Here is a 298-nt window from a genome sequence, read left to right as displayed (position 1 = left end):
AGCACTACAGGTATCGTCCGCATTGCGGGTACACGAGAGTCACCTCGTTGAGCACGTAGACTAGTGCGATAAACGTCCAGAGGAATTTCTTGTGGGATCAAGAAACGAGCTTGAAGAGCTTTCCGTTTGGAAAGTTCATCTTTCGTTCTAGCCGGGGGGCCGATGATGTGGACGCGTAACGATTGAGTTACCGCGTCCTTCGCTTCCACAACGGGACCCGCTGGGCGGAAGCCATATTCCACACGAGGGTCAATGACCGGACCGGCCGTGGTTGGGCTCTGAGCCCCGTCGAGGTCAA

Source organism: Plasmopara halstedii (assembly GCF_900000015.1).
Source record: "Plasmopara halstedii genome assembly, contig: Scaffold_323, whole genome shotgun sequence".
Lineage (NCBI taxonomy): Eukaryota > Oomycota > Peronosporomycetes > Peronosporales > Peronosporaceae > Plasmopara > Plasmopara halstedii.
This window is presented reverse-complemented; position numbering follows the sequence as displayed.